Consider the following 18,349-nt stretch of genomic DNA (forward strand, 5'->3'; position numbering starts at 1 on the left):
CTTTTGAGAAGTCAGGTGTGGTTCTTTTTTTTTTTTTTGGTTCTTTTTTTTTTTTTTTTTTTTTTTTTTTTTGAAACAGAAAGTCAGAGATACTTTATTTTCACTTCTAAATCCAAAGGCTAAGAATAGCAGAAGTGCAAAAATGGAATCCCAGTCTGCCTCACAGGAATACTAAATGTTTAATCCTGTTTTCAAAGTCCAAGATGAAAACTTGTAAGTAAACACTGAGCAAGCCACATGTTTAGGTAATATTTCTTAAAAAGTCTTAGGGAAAAAATATGATTCAGGACCTAATTTTTCAAAGTGGCATGAATGCTATTAACACATGTTCTGAAATCTGGCAGGTCACAACAGTCCTGAATTAATTTTTAATAATAATAATTTAAAAAAACAAATAACTAACAGCTTTATGCTTTTTCTACACCACTATAGCTTTCTTTTGCCTTATTTTAATGTTGATCTTCACTCTATTCTGTTTTCTGTATTCTTCAAAAAGTCTTCAACAGTAGTCCCCTGTTTAATCTGAGGTCTTATCAGATCAGTTTTAATTGGACTGAGTGTCACCTTCAGATTTAACCTCTTTACTGGTCCCATTGACCTCGTACTTAGTGTCACTTTCCTTTGATTCAGAGTTTGTGTCTTTGCTTTGTTTTCACACTACTCTTTTTATCATCAGATCCTTTCTTCTCTTTCTCCTTGCATTTTCCATCTTGTTCTCTGTTCCAACTTTTGATCCTGTGTTTATATGACTTTCAAGCTCGGCTTTCTGACAGTCGTTGATCTTTGATGCGAGATCTATGTTTTCTTTCTGATCTATCATGGCTTCTGCTTCTTCGTGGATCTCTATTTCTGTTTCTCCTTCTGTCTCTTCTCAGTGATCTTTTGTGGTCCCAAGACCTGCTGCATCTCTGGTCAGAAGTTCGGCCTGAATGTCTACTCTATGAACTTCTTTTTCTCTTTCTTCCTCTTCTCTTCATCTTTTTTCTTTCCTCTTCTTCCCTTTTTCTCTCCCACTCTTTTTCTTTTTCCTCTCTTTCTTGCTTCTCTTTTTTGATATTCATCCTGATCAGGTACCTCTGTTCTTTTTCTTAACTTTTAATTCTTCCACAGTGACTTTAGTTTTGGCATAGCCCATGTGTTGCTTTCCCATCAAATCGTCATTTACCTGGGACTGTGCATCTCCTACTATCAAAAAAGCTCCACACACTTCACAAACTTCCATCTGTTTTTCTTGGGCAGCAAAACTTTTTATAGTTGAAGTTATAAATCTTAGCAATTCTCTTCCTTTAACTGTTCAATCAATTTCATCATTCCCTGGGCTTCTTCTACCTTTCCTTCAGATCCTAACTCTTCAATCTGCTGTAGAAGCACATCAAATTTGTCTGTCAGAACCTGAATTTTTTCCTTCATTGTTGCCTGTTGGACCAGCAGCCCCAGAGGACTGCTGGTTTTGAGAAAATGCCAAATGATCATGACCTCGTCTAGTTCTATGCTTGACCTCGGCAAGTAAACTCTGTAAGTATTGCAAACAATTTTTCTCATAGCCAACTTTCATAAAACAAGAACTCTTCTCATACTGTTTTTATAGATTTTCATCATAAATTTTTTTCACATGGATCAAGATCAGAATGAGCATTTGTGAACAATTCCGCAGGACAAAACCCACAGAGATAATATTTACAATTCTCTCATGGTCTCACCGTGTTGCTGCACTTCTCATCCGGGGCGAGGTTTGGTCCCGGCCCATTAACTCATCCAACAATTGCACTGCCAAACTCATGAAGCTTCCTCTGGGCAGCTGCTCACACCAGCCCTAGCACCCACATAAAACACCAGCCACTTGGCCACCGAACCAACCCTTCAGCCCACTCTCAAGCCAGAAAAAGTCAGGTGTAGTTCTGATAGATCTGCCTTTATATATTACTTGTCCTTTTTTCCTAGCATCTTTTTATATTCTTTCTTTGTTCTGTATATTTAGTGTTTTGATTTTTATGTGATGGAAGGATTTTCTTTTTTGGTGTCTACTTGGTGTTCTGTAAGCTTCTTATATGTTTATAGCCATCTCTTTCTTTAGGTTAGGAAAGTTTTCTTCTATAATCTTGTTGAAGGTACTTTCTAGCTCTTTGAACTGGGAATTTTTACCTTCTATTCCTATTATTCTTAGGTTTGGTCTTTTCATAGTGTCCCAAATTTCCTGGATGTTTTGAGATATAAACTTTTTATGTTTGGCATTTTCTTTGATCAATGTATTTATTTCTTCTACTGTATCCTCAATGCCTGAAATTCTCTCTTCTGCCTCTTGTATTCAACTCTCTTGTATTGTGTCTGTAATTCTTTTTTATCCTAGGTTTTCTATCCCCAGAGTTCCTTCAGTTTGTGTTTTCTTTATTGCTTCTATTTCTATTTTTAGATCTTGGACCATTTTATTAATTTTCTTCACCTGTTTAAATGTATTTTTTCTGTATTTCTTTAAGGGATTTATTTGTTTCCTCTTTAAGGATTTCCTGTTTGATTGTGTTTTCCTGTATTTCTTTAATGGAATTAGTTTTATCCTCTTTAAAGGTCTTTATCATCTTCATTAATATGAGGTTTAAGATTCATAGCTTTTTCTTCAGGTGTGTTAGAATATCCTGTTCTTGCTGTAGTAGGAGAGTTGGGGTCTGATGGTGTCATATTGCACTGACTTCTGTTGATTATGTTCATGTACTTGCCTTTAGCCATCTGGTGTTAGCAGGCATAATAGACTCTCAGAGTAGTAAACCTCTGAAACTGGTTGTCCTGGACAGCAACAGACCTCCTAAAAGGCAGCAGAGCTGTGGACTGGGATGTGAGGTACAGATCCTCAGTTGCATGTTGAGATGTGGACTAGAAGGAAGATGGGGCTCCAATAGATCTGGACAGAGCTCACAGCTGTTGGGCTTGCTGGGATTCCAGCAGACAGGTGGATTGGAACATGGGTATCTAACCAGGGTGTCCTGGGTGAACGTAGACCTCCTGGGAGGCAGGCAGAACTGTGAGGTGAGGATTGAGGTACCGGTCTAAGATCCTTGTTACTACTTTTGAACATTAAAGGCAGAGATGACATTAGAAGGATGGAAACTATGGGGACACTTTAGTTCCTACCAAGGAATAAGATATGGTTTTAGCTTTCAAAGGACATGAAGTACCTCAATGAGCAACTGAAATCAAATTTGCTCTAGGCAGGAAGGCAAAGCTTAAGCAGAGATAAGAAAGTAGAAATCTAATCTCAGATCACACGGGGTTTTGTTTTTCCTCTAATTAAAAGAACAAAACAGTTTTTGCTATTCTAAAGACTTAAAAATATGCTTTTATAATAGAAAACATTTAATTTATAAGCCAGACTTTCTCTATAAATTAGCATACAATGTACTAAATCTTCATAGAGATACCTACATTTTCCAAAAGGATACTAGGCACTAGATTATTTCAAAGCTACAAAACTACTTGTTTTTATATTTGGAACTCCTATTCAGAGTAAAGTCATCAGAAGTACCTCACTTGATTCTATAACTTTTTCTAGGTTTACACATCCTCAAAGTAAAACAAACTATCACTAATTATTAATCAGATAATACAAATTTAACTATACCACTCCTGGGCATATACCCAAATGATGCTACAACATACAGCAAAGGCACATGCTTCACTATGTTCAGAAAGAAATGTAATATATGTATATGATTCCATTCAGCTCTTACTTTGCAATTGGTGATAAAATGACATATTTTTACTTATAATATTAATTCCAGAGACCTCCATCATGAGGCACCATTTATGATCTTAATCTTGAATGCATTTTCTTTTCTCTCTTTTTTTTTTTTTTTTCGGAGCTGGGGACTGAACCCAAGGCCTTGTGCTTGCTAGGCAAGCGCTCTACCACTGAGCTAAATCCCCAACCCCCTTGAATGCATTTTAAACTATTTAAATCAAATTATGATCACAAAGAATCTTGTCTTTTCATTAACTTAAAAATAGCAAAAGCTATTTACATAAATGAGTTGGAAACACATTATAATAACAACAAATATATTACATTCACACAAATATGCATTTGACAATTTTTAAAATACTTTTTATAAATATAATCCTTAACAATGCTCAAAGTTATTTCTCAGTCTTTCAAAACTCTCCCAAGAATGTCTAGCCAAGAGATACCTCCATTTTCCAAAAGAATACTAGGCACTAGATTATTTCAAAGCTACAAAACTACTTGTTTTTATATCTGGAGCTCCTATTTAGAGTAAACGCATCAGAAGTACCTCACTTGATTCTATAACTTTTTCTAGGTTTACACAGTCCTCAAAGCAAAACAAACTATCACTAATTATTAATCAGATAATACAAATTTAACTATACCACTCCTGGGCATATACCCAAATGATGCTACAACATACAGCAAAGGCACATGCTCTACTTTGTTCATAGCAGCCTAATTTATAATAGCCAGAAGCTGGAAAGGACCCAGATGGCCCTTCAACAGAGGAATGGATACAGGAAATGTGGTACATCTACACAATGGAATACTACTCAGCTATCAAAAACAATGACATCGTGAAATTCATAGGCAAATGGATGAAACTAGAAAACATCATCTTGAGTAAGTTAACCCAATCACAAAAAAACCCACACACTGTATGCACTCACCAGTAAATCTTTATTAGCCCCAAAGCTCAAATTTCCCAAGATACAATCCAGAGACCACATGAAGCTCAAGGAGAAGGACGACCAAAGAGTGGATGCTTCAGTCCTCCTTGAAAGGGGGAACAAAAACACTCATAGGAGGGGATATGGAGGCAAAGTTTGGAGAACATACTGAAAGAATGCCCACTCAGAGCCTGCCCCACCTGGGAATCTAGCACATATATATATACATACATATACAGTTACCAAAACTAGACAATATTGATGAAGCCAAGAAGTGTATGCTGACAAAAGCCTGACAGAGCTGTCTCCCGAGAGGCTCAGCCAGAGCATAACAAATACAGAGGCAAATGCTAGCAGCAAACCATTGAACTGAGAACAGTGTCCCTATTGAAGGGATTGGAGAAAGGATTGAAGGAGCTGAAGGGGCTTGCAACCCCATAAGAACAACAATACCAAACAACCATTGCTCCCAGGGACTAAACCACTACCCAAAGACTACACATGAACTGACCCGTGACTCCAGCTGGCTACATAGCAGAGGATGGCTTTGTTGGGCACCAGTAGGAGGAGACACCCTTGGTCCTGCCAAGGTTGGACCCCCAGTGTAGGGCAAGGGTGAGGATGTGGGAAGGAGAGGTGGTTGAGGAAGGGGGAGGTTGGATGGGATAGGCGTTTATGGGCAGGAAATTGGGAAAAGGAATAACATTTGATATGTAAATAAAGATATCCAATAAAAAAAAACATCAAATGAACACTGACCTGGGATCTCCCTATTAGCCAGCTTTCATAGTACCATAGTACTTCTGTGCAGACTGCTAGAGGAGAAAAGTCATCAATAATTTGATCCAGCTGTGAACTATAATGATGACTGGCTAGGCAAAATGCACATATGGGTGAGATAGGGGCATGAATGTTACATTGGTAATCAATCACTATGTTCTGGACTGCTCTATAAGAGGAAACTCATGCCTGGTACTATAAACCTGGCCAACAACCTGTTGGAAGTGCATAGGCCCTAGGGGTTGTCCGGACAAGCTAGTAACTAGCATGTGATCTTCCTGAGATGGCCTGCTTCAGATTATTATATAATCTGTGACAGGTTCACTCTGATAAGGCAAGGCTGTAAGGGAATTCATTTTAGGAAAGATTTCTGCTATTAATATGATTTTCCTGTTATTATTAAACATATATAACAATCATTAAGTAATAGCCCATCCCTTTGGAGCAGATCTCTGCAGGCTACAAAGGTGTACTGTCTTGTAGTGATGGTGTATAGACCAATAGAATGACTTCTTAAGTCTTTATAATAATCCTATAAGGATTCCTAAAATTATATCAGTGATTATTAGGCTCTTTCATAATGAGACTGCTATTAGGTCCTTTTCTGATAGTCAAAACTGCTGTGAGAACTCGGCCAGTTTCCCAGGTGTCACCAATTAATTGCTCTTAGATAGTAACCAGACTTTCTCCTACTCAGAGCACAGTCCAAGAGGTTGTAAGACACTTAACCAAAGGTCATAAAAAAGGAACTAATGATTTATTATAAGTGTTAGGACAGAAGATAAAATATTGACTGGGTTTATATATACAAAATTTCACTAATAACTTAGTTATGGTTTCAAACCTTCAGTGAACCTGTGGAACTGTGACAGGTGATGGATGTTTAGCCAGATAATTACTCCTAATGGATAGGCATGTAAACATTCTCTGTTGTAAACTTCTATTTCAATTTATGATTTGATTTTTTTGTGTGTGAACTTGTGATGAACTTTTTAACATGTGATCATGTATTCTGAAAGTGCTGAGAACAAAGAGACTTGAGTTAGAACTGAGCTGAGAAGAACCGAGCTGAGAGAGGGACTGAGCTGAGAAGTTTTTAGGCAGAACACGTTTTAGACAGAACTGAACTCAAGAGGAACTTAGAAGTACAGGCATCAGGAGAAAAGGCATTGAGAGGAAGAGCATTATTATAACATCAGAGCAGGAGGAGAGAGCAAGATTGGAAGGAGAATGCAGAGTGGAATAACTTAGAGACTAAACGTAACATAAAAAAACTAAAGAGAGCAATGTGCAGACTGCAGAGGGAAAGAGGAAAAAGAAGCTACAGAGGACAATTAATCCTTTACTTTAATCTTTTACTTTTGCTGTTTTAGGATGAGATGCTAAGTGCCAGTGACTACAGTTCCTGGCCTCAGAGGAACACACAGAAGGCAGGTCAGCTACAGTAGCATAGTAACTTAGACTTAGATAAGTAAACCTTTTATTATCATACAGCAACCCTAAATATCTCATAAGACAAAGTCTTACCCTCCACCAACACTCTTCCCCCTCCACTGCCTCAAGAAGAACCAGCAAGAAAGAAGATCCCTGCCAGGGCTGGGTCATGGCAAGGGTGAGCCTACTACTGTTATTCTGTTAAGACATAGTAAGTCCTTCTGAATGGGTACATCTGTGTCCACGAATTAGCGTTCCTCTCAGTCCTCATCAGGGAGGCATCTTTGTGCAGTAACCAGCTGCTAATATGGAGATTCACAACTGGCCAATGTTTAGAGTACACGTATCTGTAGAGAGCTCAGCCATAAACGAAACATCTGTATCACACAACTCTTTCGTTTTGAGACCTGGTCTCTTACTGCACTGTGGCAAGTCCCCAGCCCCATCTTAGCCCCATTAGGGCTAGGATTACAAATGTGTGATGTCATCATTAGCTTTTAGAATGCTTTCTGGAATCAAGCGCAGGTCATCCTGCTTGAGAAGCAAGCACTTTACTAACTAAGCCATCTCCTCAGACCCCTTAACAACTATTTTATTTAAATCTGACACACTTCGTTAGTTACCTACAGCAGAGGAAAACTATACCCTCTCAAGCACTGGCTTTAACCAGAGCATGATAATTTCAATTCCTTCAATTCTGCTCCATTGCAGGAAGATCAGCATTTTCAGCTGGTAATAAAGAAAGACATAGACTTGATTAGGGAAGAAAAATGAATGTAACTGAAACTTTAATTTTTTTTCAAATCCAATTTTTATTGATGGTTCTTAACCACTTTAACTCCCTTTAGCCCACAACTCACCAGAGGTAGTGGAAAAGAAAGGATTGGGGGAAGGGGGCAGCAAGTGGATCTGTTTAGAAAGGTTCTTTGGAGCAACTCCCATCTGTGTTGTCTGGAGATTGGCAGGTCAGTTTACAGGTTAGCAGAGGCAGCTTGATCCATTTGCAAACACTTCACAGAAATACTGAGTCAGCCACAGCTGCAGCATGACCTAGCAGGAATAGCCAGGCCTCAGCCTAGGGTGGAGTCAGCAGGAGGGACTAGGAGGACTGCCAGGAGAAGTTCATGCCTCTTTCAGGGTAGTGAAGATCAGCCAAGATGAGAGACCCCCAAGCCTTACACAGCTAGCTCCAGAATCAAGCCAAGCTCCTTGTCTGTCACTGTCCATTGTGTTCTATTTATACTTTCTCCAATCATCACATGTCCTCCACATGTCAGCACTTGCCTTGCCTCACCACGTCTTATCTCAGCATATTCATCTGTCTCAGCTGACATCACTCTGACAATTAGCCCAAGTCCACGGAAGCAGCAAGAAATCATAGCACACCACCAGATTGTTTTTATTTTTTTTTCTTTTTTGGTGCATTTCTCTCTATGGAGTCCTGACAAATGCAGTTCAACTACACAATGTAAGGCAGACCAATACATGTGTGTTGTTAGCAAAGAATTCCTTATCACTTGTCCTTTCATGTGCTTGCATTAGCAGAACATCCTTTCACCTATGCCTACTTTAGCTAAACGTTCCTTCACAAGCCTGCCTTAGTCTTTTACCTGCATCCACTTCAGGGAAACACCTTTATGTGTTTGCCCCAACAAAAAATATTCCAACACAACTGACTTTCCAAAGAATCCTTAAGTCTCCACTTCCTATAATTATTACAAAAATCCAAAATTGGGAAGAAATCTGTCAAAAAAAAAAAAAACCCACATCCTCATCATGTTGAATTTCACATTCTGACTAATGTGGCCTGTGATTAAAAGGGCCATCGTTTCATAGCAGGAAAATCTTGCCACTAAAAACATCATGATGTTGGGTACAGGGGGAAAGTGAATGAAGAGGTCAAACAGACCTGCAAAGGTCAAAAGAAAATGTGGAATTGATTTTAAAAAAGGCCTTTTACAATGTTTATTATTATTATCTTGGTGTGTGTGTGTGTGTGTGTGTGTGTGTGTGTGTGTGTGTGTGTGTGTGTGTGTGTGTGTGTGTGTGTGTGTGTGTGTGTGTGTGTGTGTGTGTGTGTGTGTGTGTGTGTGTGTGTGTGTGTGTGTGTATGTGTGTGTGTGTGTGTGTATGTGTGTGTGTGTGTATGTGTGTGTGTGTGTGTGTGTGTGTGTGTGTATGCCATGTATGTGTGTGTGTATGTGTGTGTGTGTACCTATGCCATGTATGTGTGTATACCCATGGAATTCTGAAGAGGGCATTGGAGGTCCTGGAAATGGAGTTACAGGCAGTAGTGAGGCACCCAACATGGGCACTGGAAGCCAAGCCCTGGTCCTCTGGAAAAGCAGCAAGTGCTCTTAACAATGAACCAACTATTCGGTCCAGAAATAGTCATCTTGAAGTAGACATTTTTTTTTCTTTTTCAATGGTGAACAGATGTTATGGCAAATATAAACCTCAGTAACAACAAAATACCAAAAGCCGGTTTCTCTTTATAACAGAAGAAAACAGTGGTTTTCCTTAATTTTTTTTCATGATGATATGAAACTATCATACCATAAAATCTTTTGAAAATTCCCATTTGTCTACATTTGAATTGTTTTATACACACTATGCAATTAAATGTTAAAGTAACAGAGTGCCATCTTTCTGAAGACCATAGGACATCTGGATTGCTTCAAATCAATAGACTGTCTAGGAATGTTAGGTAAGGCAAGCATTTGCCTACACGTGAGTAGGGAGACAAGCATAGCTAGGGACTGTGTTCCAAAGAGCTATATTGTTCTGCATTACTGTTCAATTTCTGTAGATTTTATGAGGCAAATAATGACAATCCTTTAAAATGATTCTCTCTTTTCAAACTGCTGAAGACAGATACATTGAAGAAACACATGAGGCTGGTATTGAAGGACTGGGGACACAGCTTAGAGAACAAGGTTACACTTAAAAGGCTCTTGTCACCTTCAAGTCTGACTCAGCCAGGGTCTTGCAGAGAAATGAAAGCAGTGGTTCTACTGCAGGAAGGATGAGTTAGTCCGCAAATTTCTCATCTTGAAGTCCACACTTAATTTTTTGCCCTCATTTCTCCGCTCTCCGGCGCAAACACAGAGCTATGGCGTTATAACCACGCCAATTGGTGAACAAGTAGAAATTAAATCCGCATCTAAATTTCTCAGTGTTGAAAAACATATTTTAGCCTCCTAAATGTTTTTGCATATTCATTAAGGCACTTTGGGCTTAGTTTAACCCTTTCGAAAATTGGTGCGGATTACTTTGGCCCTTTAAGGTAGAAATGTGATCTTAGTATTAGCGATTTAGCATCTCCTTAGTTAAAATTTGAGTGCCGTGAACTAAAAGTACTGCGGAGCATTCTGGTTGGTGTGCAGTCTCCCTAATGTTCTCGGACATGCCATCTGGGCACTAATCCCTTTCCCTTTCAGCAGTGGAGTAAGGAGTGGCTAGGGCAACAAAGAAGCCAGCAATTCCCTGTCTAAAGTAAGAGTGCACTCCAAAGTACATTGTTGCTCACTGAGTACAGAAATATCACGTCCCCAGATCTCTGAGGAAAGCGGAAGGGTGCTAGTGGTGGTGCACCGTGTCAGAAACGCTGAGTAAAGTTGACAGTGTAGAAAAACACAACATGCTCACCCTGCGGCTTCAGTACTGGGACTGTAGCTGGCTCGGCTTTAGTAGATGTGGCCCCAGGCTGCAGTTTTTTGAGAACATGAGCTTCTAAGCACTGACTTGGAAATCTGATCACAGGGATTTTAAGTTAGATATTTTTAAAAATAGGTGTTTCAGTCGAGACTAGTCTGACCTGGAAATGGTACTGAAGAAATAAGATAAAGTTCTAAGTGGTCATCTTTCCATAGATGTGAGGCTCTCTGTCAAGCACAAGAGCGTCTGCCTCCAACATCAAAGAGGAAACAGACCAGGCCCAGGTCCTTCTGGGTAAGGGGCTGGCAGGAAGTCGTCATCGTAAATAGTTTTGAATAATGAATGGGAATCTGATAGACAAATACCTGACCGAGATGATTTATAAAAAACGTTGAGATTAGGGGCGAGGAATTAGAACAAATGAACTGGCGTTCAGCCAGCAGGTCTTTCCTTTCTTGTTTAAAATCCTCATTAAAAGCTTCAGTCACAAACGGCAACCAACAAATTGGGAAAAGATCTTTTACCAATCTCAGTGTAGAGGCCTTATATCCAAAATATACAAAGAACTCAAAAAGTTAGACATTCAGGGGGACAAATAACCCTATTAAAAATGGGGTTCAGAGCTAAACAAGAATTCACAGCTGAGGAATGCCGGAATGGCTGAGAAACACCTTTAAAGAAATGTTCAACATCTTTAGTATCAGGGAAATGCAAATCAAAACAACCCTGAGATTTAAAATTCACACCAGTGAGAATGGCTAAGATCAAAAACTCAGGTGACAGCAAATGCTGGCGAGGATGTGGAGAAAGCAGTCTCCTCCATTGTTCACGGAATTGCTGACTGGGCACAACCATTCTGAAATCAGTCTGGAGGTTCCTCAGAAAATTGGACGTTGAACTGCCTGAGGATCCAGCTATAGGGCATACCCAAAAGATGCCCCAACATATAAAAAAGACAGGGCACCACTATGTTCATAGCAGCCTTATTTATAATAGCCAGAAGCTGGAAAGAACCCAGATGCCCTTCAACAGAGGAATGGATACAGAAAATGTGGTACATCTAAACAATGGAATATTACTCAGCTATAAAAAACAACGACTTTATGAAATTCGTAGGCAAATGGTTGGAACTGGAAAATATCATCCGGAGTGAGCTAACCCAATCACTTTAAAGACATGGGCCACTCACTGATAAGTTTTTGAGAAAATGCTTGAATTACCCTAGATGCCTAGAACAAATGAAACTCAAGACGGATGATCAAAATGGGACTTCCTCCCTTTTTAAAAGGGGACAAAGAATATTGGCAGGGGAAAATAGGCAAAGATTAAACAGTCGAGACTGAAGGAACACCATTCAGAGCCTGCCCCACATGTGGTGCATATACACCCATTAGACAAGATGGATGAAGGAAAAGTGCAGACCGACAGGAGCCGGATGTAGATCATCCTCCATAGACAGCCAGAATACAGCAAATACAGAGGCGAATGCCAAAGCAAACCACTGAACTGAGAACAGGACCCCCGTTGAAGGAATTAAAAGAACTGGAAACAGGGACTTGAGACCCCATATGTTCAACAATGCCAGGCAACCAGGTCCTTCCAGGGACTAAGCCACTACCTAAAGACTATAATGGTCTGGACTCTGACCTCATAGGTAGCAATGAAGTTTTAAGATCACCAGTGGAAAAGGGGGTCCCTGATAAGACTGAACCCCCAGGAACTAGACTGTTTATAATGGCAATGGGGGGGGGGGGGGGAAAACTTTTCGAGGAAGGGGGAACAAATGTTGCCTGTCGGAAACCAGGGAAAGGGAATAACCCGGAAATGTACATAAGAAATACTCAAGTTTAAAAAAAAAAAATATACAAGATTAAAAAAAAAAAAAAAAAAAAAAAAAAGCTTCAGTCACTCAACACCCTAAGCAGACAGAGTCATGAGTGCTGAAATATACGATGCTGCAAAGAATCTGAATGTTTAGGCCATTTACAAATTAATAAGTTACTAGGTTAAATTATTAGGTTACCTAGAGGTTACCTAGAGATATAGGTGTGAATTAATCATCAATGGGAAATGGATACAATTATTAATGAAAATGCAAAATTGGGGGGTGGGGTGTAATCAATTTTCCCATCAGCATTTCATGTTCTAAGCCATGTGACCTACACTAATTAGGGCCTCTGTGTCACAGGAAGTAAATGCTGCCACTTTTTTTTTAGAGATGATGTTGGAATAGAGAATAAATGATCAAGGCTACAGTTAGTTATGTCTGAATAAAGTGAATTAGACCGTTTGTCCTGAACACAGAACTATCCACATTTGATATTTAGGTTCTTCTTTCTTGGCTCTCTTCTCTGTAATTTGTTCTTTAAGATTTAACCCGAGTAGTGCGCCCACTTCACTCATATATTATTTTTTATTTTACTGGTACTGAATCATAAATTTATTTTAAAGCAATGCTTTGGTATATGCATAATTCTACCATTTATTAAAGATTAAAATGCATTAATGAGATGGATGTGATTATTTTTACACAGAGATTTAAATCTTGGCTGAATATTTAATACTGTGGAACATGGTATTTTTTATTACCTCTGCATTTTTCATAATTGACTTGCTCTGTGTTTTTTAATAAATTTTTTCATGCAGTATATTTTGATCACTATTTTCTCTCCCACAATTCCTTCCAGATCCTCCCTACCTCCCCAGCCTCCCAACTCCATGCCTACTTTGCCCCTTAAGAAAAATTACAAGTACAAGTAAATAAATGCTAAAAACCAAAAACAAACAGAAGAAAACTAAGGAAAAACACGAGAAACATATACACATGCAGACACACACACACACAACACATAAAAACACAAAATCATATACCATAATATACAAGCAAAAGCCCAGCAAGGTGAAAAAAAATACTCAAACGAAACACTGTGAGACAAAGATCTTTAAAAACATTCTTGAGTTCAATTCATGTTGGTCATCTACTGCTGGGGCATAAGGCCTACCCATAAATGTGGTTTATACCCAGTGAGACTCTTGGAGAAAACTTATTTTTTCCTTTGTAAGTGGTTGACAGTTGGAGACAGCTAGGTTAGGAATGGGGGCTCATGTCCATGTCCCCTCTCAGCCCTGGGACTACATCTGACTTGAAACTGAACAGGTCCTGTGCATTCTGACACAGTCTCTACGAGTCCCTATGAGTGTCTGTCAGTACTATTGTATCTGGAAGGCCTTCTTTCCTTGGTGTCTCCCATCCTACCAGACTCTTACTATCTTTCCACGTCCTCTTCTGCAGAGCTCCCTAAGCCCTGAAGGAAGAATTTGATGAAGAAAGACCATTAGGACACAATGTTCTAAGGTGTCTTGCTCTCCACATTGCCCAGTTGTGAGTCTCTGTGTGTCTTCCCATCTGCTGTGGGAGGAAACTCCTCTGATGATGGCTGAACTAGTCCCTCTAGGTATAGCAGAATGTAATCGGAAGACATTTTATTCCTACGCTCCTTTATCAGAACAATATTATTTGCTTTTCCTTTAGGTTGTTGTTCTAATCAGCCTCAGGTTGTTGGCCACATGAACAGTGTCAGACATAGGCTCCATTTCAGGTAGCAAGCCTTAAGTCCTATCAGAAAGTGATTGGTTACTCCTAACAACATCACTCTTGGACTGTCGTATCTTACAGACACAATGTGTGTGTGTGTGTGTGTGCATGTGTTCCCATATGAAGTTATCTTTTCAAGATCTATGAAGAGTTATGTAGGTGACTTCAATGGTGACTGCATTGAGTTAGAGATTACAGATTGCTTTTGGTAGGATAACCATTTTCACAACAGTGATCCTAGCAACACATGAGTAGGGGAGATCTTTCTATATTCAAATATTGCTTCAAATTCTCTCTTCAATGTCTCAAAATTGTTTCTTATATAAGTCTTTCACTTGGGTAAAGTTACCCTAAGCTATCTTAGTTTTTATGAGGCTATTGTGAAAGTCGATGTTTTTCAGGTTTCTTTCTCAGTCTATTTTTCATTCATCTATCGGAGCACATACTTTTATTAGGCACCTTATTCACAAGTACAATGACAAACCCAGCAAAATGTCCCCTGATGTCACTGAGTTCTTTGTCTACTTTTCAAAAATATGTACTTTGTCAGAGAGCCTTGTCAACCATGAAAAAAATAACACAAGGGGGAGAGAATGGGAATACAAGACAAAGGGTTCCAGTTTTGAATAATGCAGTGGGAGAAGGCTCACCGACGGGGACTAGAGTCTTAGAAGGTAAGCCTGTTAACCATGTAGTCAGCCAGAGGACGAATACATCAGGAAGATGGGACAGATTTCTAGAGGCACAAATTCATCTGCTACATGTTGATGTTATGCGGAAGCAAGCAGGAGACTGCACAGAGATGGTTTAAGAAGAGTTCTACGAATAGATCAGGAGCTGGAGGTCAGTGATGGTTGAATGACCTGTATGGTCCTGATGATCCACTGCATGGACTTGAGCTTTGACTCTAAGCAGTGTCTACAGCTGTTAGAGACTACAACACTTGTTCTGAGTTACAATCAAAGAGTTCTCAGTATCTTTCTGTGCAACAGGGTTTGCATGCTCCCTAACCACTGAGCTTCACATTCTTCTCAAGGCACCAGATGGGTTAAAGCTTAACCCAGAAGAATCAAGTCATCAGCAGCATGCAGACTCCTTTCTACAATGTGAAGGGTGCTGATAACACATTAAAAAATGAGAACAAATGCTTGAATTACTCTAGATGCACAGAACACATGAAACTCAAGAAGGATGACCAAAATGTGAATGCTTCACTCCTTCTTTAAAAGGGGAACAAGAAAACCCTTGGCAGGGATTAGGGAGGCAAAGTTTAGAACAGAGGCAGAAGGAACACCCATTCAGAGCCTGCCCCACATGTGGCCCCCATACATATACAGCCACCCAAAGATAAGATGGATGAAGCAAAGAAGTGCAGGCCCGACAGGAACAGATGTAGATCTCTCCTGGGGGACACACCCAGAATTGCAAATACATAGGCAAATGTCAGCAGCAAACCACTGAACTGAGAATAGGACCCCTGTTGAAGGAATCAGAGAAAGGTCTGGAAGAGCTTGAAGGGGCTCGAGACCTCATATGAACAACAATGCCAAGCAACCAGAGCTTCCAGGGACTAAGCCACTACCTAAAGACTATACATGGACTGACCCTGGACTCTGACCTCATAGGTAGCAATGAATATCCTAGTAAGAGCACCAGTGGAAGGGGAAGCCCTTGGTCCTGCCAAGACTGAACCCCCAGTGACCGTGATTGTTGGGGGGAGGGCGGTAATGGGAGAAGGATGGGGAGGGGAACACCCACCTAGAAGAGGAGGGGAAGGGGTTAGGGGGATGTTGGCCCGGAAACCAGGAAGGGGAATAATAATCGAAATGTAAATAAGAAATACTCAAGTTGATAAAGATAAAAAATAAAAATTAAAAAAAAAAAAAAAGAAATGAGAACAAAGCAACTTCCTCTTGGAGTAGTTTGACCAAGAGCGAGCCCAGATTAGAATCCCTCCCCTCCCCTCTGTCTTCTGTCTGACCCTAACAAAGGGATTCGCTCTGTATTTACAGTATGGGAGAGCGGGTGGAGATTGCCTTATTACAGAAATCTTCAACAGTTTTATAAGAGAAGTTATTCTGCTGACAACCCCAAAGTAAAAGTGACTGTTAGCAGGAAGGTATGCCTGGTCAAGTATTTAAAATGAGATATCCAGGAGTCTCAGAGGGGGAACATGATGAAGATATCTCTTGGTCTCTCTTGCTCAACAAGCCATTGGCCACTGTCAATTTTCCAGCGCAGCTCCTCCAGTTAATGCAATTTCAAGGTTACATGTTTCTGAACATAGAAAGTTTGATCGTTTCCTATCACTTAATACGCTCTTCATGGCTAAAGCATGATACTTCAGACTGAGAAGCTTAAACAGGAAAACAATAAAGTATTTTGGAGGGTGAAAGGTCAAGATGAAGAAGGTAGCGCGTTTGGCTTCTTCTGAGGCTTTTCCCACTGTGGCTCATCTCACAAATCCTGTGTCTTTATGTTCAAGTCTCTTCTAATAATTACGTCTTAAGCTATCCCAAATCAGAGATTCCTGTGATGACTTAGCTTTGACTTGGTTGCCATGTTAACAGCCAGGTTAATGCAACTTCGCTGTGACAAATAGCAAATCAGCAAATAGAAAATCAACTTAAGGAGGGAAGATTTCATTAGGCTCCTATGATTTCAGAGGTGACAGCCATTGTCAGATGACCTCATTGTTTTGAGCCTGCGGTGAAGCAGCCAGGCCATCACGGTGATGGAGTGGACAAGGGCTGCTCAACTTATAGCAGCTGGAAAGCAGATAGCAAGGCAAGAAGAGACCAGGGATATGATGCATTCCAAAAGCATGCGATCGGTGACATTATGTCCTCCAACCAGGCCCCACTCCCATCCTCCTCAATAATGGCATCAAATTATGAATCTGTTATTGAATTAATCCATTGGTTAGATTGGAAACATGTGGCATGCTTTGGTTGTCTTTAATTCATAAAACACCAACTACTTCTCAGTGATTGTTATCCACAAACTGGGAACCAGACCTTCAGCGTCACAAGCCTTTAGGACGACATTTCACATCCAATCTGCACAACCGACATATCCTGTTCATGTAAAGCCTTAACAATTTGATTCTAGACAGAGTATGCCACTTAAGAATGGAAACTTAGGTAGTGAAATTATATGTTTTAGAAGGAAACACATCATGTGATAAACTTCAAGTTTCCCATAGCGAAATGGCTGGATATGAAGAGACTGGGTTCTTCACGAACCAGATGCATTGATTCCTGAACTATGTGGCTTGAGCACACTTCATAGCCTTCCACCACATTATAGCCCAAATCTCTTTTTCATACACTAAACTTGTCATAGCACTTTAAAAATAATAATAATAATAAAAAACCAGATTTTAGCCTCCTCCAAAAGCCCAGAAATGCAAATACTGCCAAAGGTTCATTAACTAAAACATATTTATGTTGGAGCTTACAGTCTCTGCAGCATTTCTATCCTCAGTCCGATTAAGTAAGTCAGCATTTGTTCTTCACAAAGCTTTTGAGACAAAGAATCCTAATTTGCACAGATTAATTTTGCGTTAATAAAAAGTTTTAATTCGTCTCATAAAGTTAATTGCTAGTCTGTTCGCGGAAGCTTTACCGGTCTCTGATGAGAACACAGCATTGAGTTCACACGACTTTTTCAGAAAACGTAAAAATGTAATTTAATGCGCTAATGATTTATCCAATTGATTAAAAGCCAGATGTTACTGTATACTGTATTACACTGAAATAGTCACTGGTTCTTAGTTCAGGGCTGTTTTTTACAGCCAGTGGTTTCCGTTTAAACAAACCATAAAACTTAAGGAAAGACTTTCTCCTGCTGGAGATTTAGTGGACTAATTTTTTTTACTCAAACATCAGAAAATGTGAGGGGTTCTTCGCTTGATTTTAGAACTAGATATGGGCACTGCACCCACAAACGTCAGTGTCATTTTTCCCTTCTGATTTCCAGCTCTGCTTTGTCTTCATTAGGACCACGGTTTTCTTTTATCCCAGAGTGGGGTTGGAAAGGAGATCTTGATACAAGAAATATGACCGCAGAGTTTTTAGGGCTCTACAAAAACAGAAAAGAGAGGCACACGTAGAGGAGAATAAATGTGACACAGTTTTCATGTTTGGAGATGGTTGTTCACATCAGCCAGAATGAAAAATAGATGGATAGAATCACATCCTGCGGTGTGGAAAGACG

At 39.7% G+C, this 18,349-nt stretch overlaps 1 pseudogene; it reads right to left on the minus strand.

Moving 5' to 3' along the window:
* Nucleotides 1-544: 544 nt before the first annotated feature.
* LOC116884707 lies at nt 545-1,780 on the minus strand (annotated as a pseudogene).
* Nucleotides 1,781-18,349: the final 16,569 nt, after the last annotated feature.

The sequence above is a fragment of the Rattus rattus genome, chromosome 15 (genome assembly GCF_011064425.1).
Source record: "Rattus rattus isolate New Zealand chromosome 15, Rrattus_CSIRO_v1, whole genome shotgun sequence".
NCBI lineage: Eukaryota > Metazoa > Chordata > Mammalia > Rodentia > Muridae > Rattus > Rattus rattus.